Genomic DNA, 9,674 nt, shown 5'->3' with positions numbered 1-9,674 from the left:
CCCACTGGTCTAGGGCCAGGGCCGTCTTAGGAGCATCATGGGGCCCCAGACCAAAGTGATTTTTTTTGAGGCCCTACTGGCAAATTCTCGAAAATTTTAACCAGATTTCATATTTTCGTGAGATCTTTTCTTCTCTTGAGGCCCCCTCCCCCACAGCCAACTCAATTCAGTAGGGCGGGCCCGGGTCGGCTCATGCGTTAAGACCGCACTAATTGGAACCGTATACGGTTAGATGTTGTTTCTGATACTACGTAGTGTCAGAAATGGACTCTATCACGAATGGTAAGTATGCATTTTGAGTTTTTTACTCGCGGAGCTTTTTTTTAGTCTATAATCTCTATGGTGGAGCCCCGTACGCAATAGGTGTCAGAAACGGGGGGGGGGGGGAATCGATGCTGTTTGAGCAAACCCGAATAAATTTTACGAGGGAGCTGAGCCCCTCAATAATTAGTGAATATACAATGCAACGCACACCACTCCCCCTATCCTGCATAAGGGAGTGAGCCCCGTATATACAGAGAACTGGCAACCCTCAAGCCCCCGAATGTTTTCTTAATGTCAGCGCCTCTGTCATAGGCCTCCTTTTTTTCAAAAAAATTGTTCATCAAATTTATTGATTTAATTTATTGACTTGGAGCACCGCGGAATCCCCAGGAAGTGCATACGGAGTTCCAAGGGGCTTTTTGGAACAGAGGGGTTGAGAACCCCTCGGCTACAGTGATATTACTGGAGTCACACTTCGCTCAAAGATGGCGGATGTGTTTACACAAAGCCGCCTAGCTACTATGTATTCTAGGTGTACTCTATGTAGGAGGCACACTAGAGTTAATGGGTGTGTGGACCCAGGGTTTCGTCTATGTACAGACGTCAACATAGACGAACCCCCCCCCCCCAAAAGATAGACGTAGCCATCAATTTCTTTCAGAGGGAGAAAACTGATATTTTTGGAGGAGAGGGATCCAAACTGGTAGTTTGCACCTTTATTGGATGTTCACGATCTCATATACATGATCTCCGTCTCTTAATGATCCAACAAGATTTTTAAATCCACGTGCTTGTTTTTTTAGTTTTTTGGTGACGCACGAGCCTCTTTTTAGCAAGGTTTTTGTTCTTTTTGCCAATTAAGCTCCCATCCCACCCGACTTTTCCTGATGATGTGACAAATGTTCTCTTGAAGTTCGTACACAACCGCGGGCTCTGAAAATGTTCTCACGCATACAAAAATCTGTAGGATACGGGTTTTCAACTGGTGTTCCGTAAAACCCTGGGATTTCATGACAGCTTTTTAGAGGTTCCGCATGATCAAAAGTCACGGAACCCTTAAAACTCCCAGACCTCGGTAATCTTGGAAAGAAGAAAACTTTGCTACTTTTCTGCATACTTGCAACAGGGCCATAACTAGGGGGGGGGGGGGGGAGTAGGCGGGTCTACTGCCCCGGGCGCTGGACCAGAAGGGGCCCAAATTTCATACTTTTTACCTCTCTTTTAACATTACAAAGGGTCACCAAAACGCATGCTTGCCCCTGCTGACCAAGCTTCTAGTTGCGGCACTGACTCGCAACTACTGCTGCTGTTCTTTGTTTTGAATTTTAATGAAATAGCGTCGTTAAAAAAAATTCCGACCACTTGGATGACTAACATAAAGAGTGTGCAAGCATTTGAGTAAATAAGAATAACCTGGTGAGTGAGGGGGCGAAAAGAGTGATCTAGAAGGTATGAAAGCATGTGACCGACCGAAAGAGTGACTTAGACACAGAGGCATATTTACGGTGTCGGAAAGGGGGGGGGGGCAAAGTGGCTATAGTCCAGGACGGCTAATTTGGAGGAATGAGTAGTCAAGAAGACTAGACTACAATAGGTGGATGGCGGTAAAACCTGTACAGCCCACTGGCAACCAAACTCCGCCTTCAGAGGAAGGGGAAGGGGCAAAGCAGTCATTAAAGAGACCCTAAACTTATGTGGCACTTGCCGATTGCTCAAATTTCCTCTTGGAAAAATGAGACGTTTGCCAAAGTGTTACCTGCTATTTATCATAGCACCTGATCCTATTATTGTGGCGTGATCCTATGCACCTGAGAAAGCCCTACGGGCCGTGAGTGGCGAGCCCATGCGCTAAGATGGCCCTGGGGGCAGTTTATTAAAAAAATTAGGCAATATATCTTCCTTCTTCAATTAAAAAACAAACAAACTGGGTGAAGCAACATTCAATGCCTGATAAAAAATAAATACCCCCCGTTGAAATGCACCAAAATTATGCAAATAAAAATGCATACTTATTAAAAGTGGTTCTGTTTTGGTTGGAAAACAAATTGCTGCTCGTGGTGATGTGGTTGCGCCATCTGTTATAAACATATTATATGTGAGTAACATACAAACATGCTTGCGCGCATGTATCCAAGTTTAAGAATTTCTCGTAAGCGCTACTCTCAACGCTTTCACTCACAACTTGAACTTGAGTACGCAAATAATCAATAATATCGTTTCATAGAAAAATTCCAAATGAGTCTAGTATAGTCGGACCCCAATAATGATTCAATACATGTATGAAGTATCATATATGTACAGTAGTATATCATATAATACGATTTATCACGTTTATCAACGACGTGACGCTTGGGTGTTATGCATAATCGCTGGTAATGGTAAAAGTGATAACTGTTTTAGAACTTATTAAACTTACCAACGACGTTTAGGAGTCCTTACATGCATGATCACCGGTAAAAGTGATAAGTTAAGGGAAATTTATCAAGCTTACCAAAATGCTCTGTGATTATGCATAATTACCGGTTATTATATACAGGGTGATTATAAAAAAACTATCCCGACATATGGGCCCCTAACTATCATACCATTCACAGAAACTGAATGAAATTTTGGCATAAGGTATTTTGAGGTATGCGCTCAAGAATGATATGGAAAACAACAGTGTCAATCTAACAGTTACGGTTACAGTGAGAAAATTTCGAAAATATCAAATGGCAACACCAAGTTTTTTGTATTGGAATGTGATCTCCATTGTTAAAAACCCTAAATAGCGTTCGAACGGCAACTGTAGCATGAAAATCACCGGCGGTAGATAGGCTAAAAGTGAGGACCAACCAATAAGGACAGAGAAGCAGCATAAAATAAAGCATTTTATTGTGTTTTCCACATGACCTTGTGGAGGACTAATCAGGCTGGGATCTCAGCCGAAGAAACGGTGTGACGAATGAAACGAACATTAATGCTCTGGTGCACGGCAAAGTCCTTTTTACTTTTTCCTTTCCTAGCTCCGGGGATTTTCGTGCTACAGGTGCCATTCCAACGCTATTTAGTGTTTTTCAGTATGGAGATCGCATTCCAATACAAAAAACTTGGTGTTGCCATTTGATATTTTCGAAATTTTCTCACTGTAACCGTAACGTTAGATTGACACTGTTGTTTTCCATATCATTCTTGAGCGCATACCTCAAAATACCTTACGCCAAAATTTCATTCAGTTTCTGTGAATGGTATGATAGTTAGGGGCCCATAGTTTTTTCCCATATGTCGGGATAGTTTTTTTATAATCACCCCGTATAATAACCGAATTTGTCACATTTATTGTAATGTATATACTCAATTGACATATTTACATGCACTCAAAAATTACAGTAGCAAATCTCATTATGTAGGTCCCCCCCCTGGACATTAGGACCCGACCATGGCAATCATGGGGACAGGGTATAAGATGACCCTGTTGGTTCCATAGATAGACAGCTATGCTGGATTCTGAAAGAGGCCACATTTTTTCCCAACATACTGTATTTCATTTGAGAACGTTATTTCTTGACAGCTCTCTGTGGCCCCCCTTCACCATTTATCGTGACAAAATTAAGCTGTTCTGATTTGATGTGCTGCTCTCAAATTTTCTAAAGTTTAATGTGTTCGATTTTGGCTGGAAAAATATCATCCTTATGTTGATACTCGTACTGTACGTCCTTTTGTTGTTAATGACATGAAAAGATTCTTTCACGTGTCTCTTTTCGTTTAAATTTCTAGAAGTGACTGAGCTGTAAGAGAAGGAAGGTCAAAGATTTTCCCCATTCTTGACTCCACTCTCATCTCCCTTATTTATTGGTATAATATAAAAAAAATGGTTAAGAATAAATACTTCAATCGCACTCTAATTAAAAAGGCAAGTACAACCGGTTCTTATTTCCTAACATGAATACGTGTGTCCCTTTCATTACACACTTCATAAAACTGCGCGCCCTTCAGGATTTTATAGTAGTCGCTTGTGTAGTTTGAAATTAACCTCAAGGTAAGATGACTTGCCATGGCAAGTGTAACGGATGACCTTTTAAGGCTATCATCATATATTTTTTGGGGTATACATTTTCCATACTATTTTTTTTTCGTGTGCTATTTCAGTTCACGCTGCTTCAATTCTTCTGCCATTTTGTAAACACCTGATGTTGCATATAATTTTTAGATTTTTTTTTTGATATTGAGAAAAAAACTGAGAATTACACATTCTTGATTTTGTGAGAAAATGTTTTGTTTTGCCCCAAATACTAATGGGAGATTTAATTCGCATATGTTGATGGAAAAATATCTATAGCAGCTCTTAAATTGACAGTTAGTCTCATAGAAGGTTTTTGATAACCACACTTATTACCTGACTTTTTTTTTAAGTGAAAAATCACAGCAAGTATGTAGGTACGAAAATACCTACTACGACGGTTTGGGAAGCAGAATTTTACGCAATTCGGTTGGAGGGTATTCATTATTAAAATTTAATTCCCGAAGAAACATGTTTCAGATCCGTATTTCCTGTTGTTTCTGTGACATCTTTATACGCTTTTAAAACATCCTAGAAGAACAGTTACATTCCGTGCGTTTTATTTCACCCGAGGCCAAATCAAATAGCGACCTTAAGTTTGAAACATATTTACAGCATTTTAATATACTTAAGAAACAAGCACCACGACCAACATACGGGAAGAGGCTGACAGGGCTCCAGACATGATTCGTGATCATCGTCAAGTTGGCATATTTTTTCGTGATAATTTGCTCACATTAGTTATGGCAACTCATCAAACCTCAGTCACGATGCGGTAATCATTTTCCCCTCCAACATTTGGCAGAAAAACTCTGTTTATATAATTATTTTATAATTTTTTCTCCAAAATTTCACTTTTTTTCTTTCTCGTCACATGGAGCTAATCCAATACAGCTGGTATATATAGACATGTATCACACGTTGGTGAAAAAAAAAATGGATTTGGCTCCTATCGGGCCGTCTTACATTAGCACATCGAGATTTGGCTGAAGATCTAAGGCCAAAGTCAGAATCATTTCTGCAATTCGCACTTTGGCCAAAACTCTTGGCCAAATATTACTGCCAAAGGTGCAGGTCTGGGTTCGAATCCCGGTTCGGGCATGGATGTGTCTGCTAACATTAACAAATTCCCTGGACAGATCGAAAAGATCTCTTGGGGAATACGTGATAAATTTATTTAAAAAAAAGCCCGAAATACTGATAGTTCGCGACGGGGCCGGCCACTTCACGAATTGGCCAATTTCGGGCTTTGGCAGTTTTTAACACGTACATAAACACTATTGTTATCTGGTATCAGATAGGTTGATGAAGGACAAAGAAATATGGAAAAGAGCCATATTTATACGTAATGTTTACATTGAAAGTAACCTTCAATGAGTGTTGATATCGTTGAAAGAAAAAAGAAAAAATCTTGATGATGTCCAGAAAATTCTACGAACCGATGCGTTTTCGTAAAAAACACAATATGCGTATTACGAGATACAAGCTGACGAGTTAAAATATTTTCATCCTTTTAACAGATCTTTTTTTTTGCTTTGAGAAAATGATGAGATTGATGATGGCTGCAACATTTTTGAATTTTTTTTTCAGTAGAGACTTTGGACTGTCTAGCTAGTCACGCCAATATCCTTGGTGATAGAGTGAATATCCTTGATACATATCCTTAGTATAATAAAAAAATAATAAAAACTAGAAAATACAGTAAAATTTCGATCAACCGTCACCGCCCGGACTAGGGCAGTGAGTGGTAATAGACGGATAACAGCAATCTCTTAATACATATGTACAGTAAATCATCTGATGATGGTGATCATCACTTCTGAGTTCACAAGAGGGGTGTGTCGGGGAATGGTCCATCAACAGTAGTGCTTCCTGCGACAACTGCTTTTCGGCCATATGAGCTCCAACTTGAGGTAAAAAAGCTTTGTGGAACCCCATTCTGAAAAAATTGTTTGGTCCATTCAAGCCCTTTTTGGGCATAATAGTTCACAGGCAATGCTTCCATATTTAAATTTTTGAAAGCACGTGGTTTTTTGGATTCACAGTAAAAACTTCGATTAATCGTCAGTTTCTGTTATCCGTCATCCTCTAAAAAGTGCGTGAGTATCAACAAACAGACATCTTTAAAATAGTCCACAGATTACTTTTATACCCTTCTGTATAGAGCCGGAAGTGACTGTAGGCAAAATGTAGACTGTATGATGGCGGAAGTGACTAATCGTCGGTAGCGGAGGAGTTGAGCTTGATCTGGCTCGCCGCAAACCCTTCAGCAATCAGTCACTATTACGTTACATACTGGTCTCAGTCGTGACAGAGTTGTTAGACAATGTTATCAAAGTGCATCGACTGGTTTGGGGCCATTCAAGTATTACGTAAGCAAATTTTCAGCCATTTTTGACCCCCCCCCCCCTTGTCAGCAAATGTCTGTAAAACACTGACCCCCCCGTCAGGAGAATTTCGTCAGCAGCTTAGAATATTTCATATCTTCAAAAAGGGGTGGTTGATGACGTAAGCAACCTTCAAACCCCCTCCCCTTTTGTCATCAAAAGTCAGCAAATCCGAAACCCCCTCCTCCTTCGATGCTAACGTAATACTTGAATGACCCCTTTGAAATGCAACAGGAGGCAAAAGCAACACAGATCCTACCTCTGCGTAAGATACGGAACATTTCCGCACAGAAAGCTAGTCTCGAAGACACAAATGGAGATGACAGATTATTTTAGAGTACGATATCATTTTAGAGTTTTGATTATATTAGAGTACGCTAACGTAGGTTTACAGTATTACAATACATTTCTGTACATTGCTACTCTTATATTTAAGTTTATATTGATTGTTTTGTAAAATTAAATGCAATATGTACGTATTATTCCCTTTTAAAAGATTTTATTTTCATTTTCGTCCTAAGCCCGCAGTGAAATCACGTTACTATGCATTTGTATTAAGAGATTTCTGTTATCCGTCACAGCCCTGGTCCGGACGGTGACGGTTAATCGAAGATTTACTGTACCAATTACAAGCAGTGGTAAGCTATGATTGCTAGTGGTATTTACACAGAGTGTGTACACAGACCATAGCAGTGATCCGATCTTTTTGGACCTTAAAAATCTGTGGCTGTTTTTCCATATTTTTTTTAGACGATGACGGATAACAGAAACTGACGGTTAATCGAAGTTTTACTGTATATACGCACACGCCATCAAAAGTTATTTAAAGAAATTCATCTTTAAAAAAAACCAAACAAATCTATCATCACATGATGATTGAACAGGCTACTATGCTCATTATCTGTAGATCATGGAAACGCTCTGAGGTTTAATGTTGTTCAAAACCAACACATATATCTGATCAAGAGCTAGATATTTTGAATGCTTCGGCTTCGAAATATCCGTGTATTTAAAATGAATGCTGTATTTCGCTCTAGGGTTCTTTTTTTCATGATCCTCGAAATATTATTGTTATTTTTTTGTCCATCAACTTTTTGACAAGGTTTTCCTGCCGTTTTGTTTTCTAATGCTTAAGTTAACCTGTTTCGCGTTATCAAGCCAGTAATAATCGTGTTTTGTCAGTACTATAACGACTACTTTTAAACGAGTTTCGTCCTAAGTAGTTTCGTTTTTATGACAGATTGTAAGTGGGCTTCTACTTATCGTTCAATACACTGATCAGAGAGTGTAATAAAATGTTTTTATGAATTTGAATATTAATACAGAATAAAAGGGTTTACTTTAGAATCGTATAAGAAAGAAAGAAAACATCTAAAGTATTGTATAAAAAAACCATAGATAAAACGATCAGCAAATCGAAAAATCATTGGTATGCTACAATAAAAGAAAACTGATTTATATATATTTTACTTTATCCTCTATTTTGATTCACCGATTACTGTTTCATTGTGTAATGTTATTTCACAATTTTTAGCATAAGTGTATATTATACATTTTCTACACACATCTTGATGAACTTGTATACATATCATGATTACTCTCCCCGGTCGGGCGTGTGACTTAAAATGATAGATGCCGAATCAATATTATCACTGGATTAACGTTACTTGGAAAAAAAATAGTAAAACAAATTGATTTATTTTCATAGAAAATATCGGAAGTGATATTATTTTTTTTATTATTATCAAAATTTCGAAAGAAATATGAAAGTTTAAAAGAAATTCGGTCACCAATTAAAAACCTAAAATTAGTCAAACCGTTTTTCATAATTTTTCGTGCTTTTGGCGCAGGAAATGTCACCCAATAACGATTCACTTCGCTAGAAAAATCATGGCCGATTAGGGTGGGGGTGGCCAGATCATGTGATTGAGGAACAGGGGCATAAGGTAAATTGACTGATAAAAACCGGGCAATTTTTTTTTTTAGACGACATTATAGTGTTAAATTGTAAGACAATGGATAAAATTACCTGTTGGCACTAAAAGCCTAGGGCCTTGTACCGTTTAGTTCAGTGTTCTTCAACGTTTTCCTCATTCCATACCACTGGAATTAACTGAACATATTCGTGAACTCGCATAAATGGGAATAATAATTTGCGAAGGTTAGATAAGAGGAGCGATAAAAGAGACTGTGTGTGTGTGTGTGTGGTCCCCCTTTCTTTTAGCACTGTAAAGAAATGTACGCTCAGTATAAATAATGCAAAATATTTTTTTTTTTCCAAAAAAGAGTATTTTATCTTCCCAGAAAGCCACACATGTCACGGCAGGTGTTTTTGTATCATAGCGAGGGGAAAAAAAAGCGATGGGCGGGGTAAATTTTCTTGGTTGGGGGAGGGGGGGAAAGCAGTTGTCAGCTCGTAATCAGAAAAAAGAAATTCTTCTAGAAAATAGGTGGCAATTTGTGAAGGTTTCACAATTTCAAATAAGGCGGTTATAATGCTGATCAGGAAAATTTTAAAGACCGCTTAAAGGGTAAAACAACCAATCTTAAGTTCAGGAAAAACTTCCTTTTTACGGGTATGAATATGAGTACTAACAACTATTGTGTTATGCAATTTTGATTATCAGACAAATTTTGCTAGGTTTGAAATAATACAATTCTCTTTCAACTTTGGAACAGTTATTATCGCATTTTGAAACGTATAATTTATACGCGGAAAATTACTGCACTCAGAAAAAAAAAAACCCATTCAAGATAATTATTATTGATTGTTTGTACTATTAATTCTTTTTCTACATTTTTCTGGATAAATGTTTTGTGCGATGCAATTTCGATGACGTATAGATAAAAAACAGTCGCTTCCCTCATGGTGTTATTCTGGATAAAAAAAAATCATCGAAGCATGAAAGATAAACTTCGAACTTTGAATTTGCTAAATTCCTCCCCCCCCCCCTCCATTACACGTCAATTCAATCAGTTCAAAA

The sequence above is a fragment of the Pholcus phalangioides genome, unplaced genomic scaffold, assembly GCF_987345545.1.
Source record: "Pholcus phalangioides strain wild (caught in Gottingen) unplaced genomic scaffold, Ppha-v1.0 ptg000009l_1, whole genome shotgun sequence".
NCBI lineage: Eukaryota > Metazoa > Arthropoda > Arachnida > Araneae > Pholcidae > Pholcus > Pholcus phalangioides.
Note: the sequence above shows the minus strand (reverse complement) of the source record.